Genomic DNA, 1,151 nt, shown 5'->3' with positions numbered 1-1,151 from the left:
TGAACCTCAATCTGCTGCCTCTTTCTTCCTTAAAATAACAGGGTGCAGAGACTCCTCCTTACACTTGTTGCTGGGATATTCTGTGTGCATTTGGGACCTGCAGTTGTTCTTTGACTGAAATACAACTCAGTCAAAGTATAAATACAACCCAGCTGTAATGTAAATGGGACATTACTGTGTGTGCTTCACTAAGCAAAAAATACACAATGGCCAGGATCACAGTTAATCTCTTTCTTCCCCTTTAATTTCTAATAACGATACCAGGGGATACCCATGAGGCAAGCACTTCATCTGTATTGTACATAGAGCCTAAGGGCTCTGTCTATGTAGTTACAACTACTTTTAAACACAGATTTCAAACATGGTGGTCCAAACTGTTATAATATGACTTCCTTCTGCCTATGTGAATAGAAAAATACATTCTATAACAATACTAACCAGGTCTAATCCTGAGAAATGTATTGATTGACATTATGAAGTGCTTTGAAATCTACTGATGTAAAGCATTATATATTATTACTTCCTTAAAAAGCAAATTCTTCAGTACTTATGCATGTGAAGATAAGTTCAAAGTATGAATCTACTGTAACCAGTACAGTGATATCCACGTCTATGCAGGCTGAATCCATAAGGGTGCAAACAGATGTCACATTTCTACATTAAGAAAGTGCTTGTCCTGGGATCCTACATATGCATGAGTCCCCTGTCCCACATTAAGTACCTGTGAAGCATGCAAGATAAAATGTACTGACGCTTTTTCCCCAGAACAATGCTGTGAAGCTAAATTAATCCTGGGTCATTCAAGGTAATTAGGAGGCAGGCTGTGGCCACCTATCTTGCAGAGGGGCAGCAATATAGCTTGAAAGTACTGCCTGTATAAATGGCTGCACAGCTTCTGTTGTGATCCAGGTTAAAACCTGGGACTATGAGGACTGCCTCAAATGAGACGTCCATTTACAGCCTAGGAGAAGTGTATATCACCATTTGCTCAATCTACTAAGGATATGCCTACACTGTGTGTTGTAGGATTGCAGACTGTAGGACTTCTTGGCAAAGTAAATTATCATGTGTGAAGGGTAGACATACCCTTAGAGTAATATTTTATTTGGTATCATGAGTGGGTAGAACTGGACTGTGGTTAATCTTGAAAG

This window comes from Alligator sinensis, unplaced genomic scaffold (assembly GCF_000455745.1).
Source record: "Alligator sinensis unplaced genomic scaffold, ASM45574v1 scaffold381_1, whole genome shotgun sequence".
Classification (NCBI taxonomy): domain Eukaryota; kingdom Metazoa; phylum Chordata; order Crocodylia; family Alligatoridae; genus Alligator; species Alligator sinensis.
Note: the sequence above shows the minus strand (reverse complement) of the source record.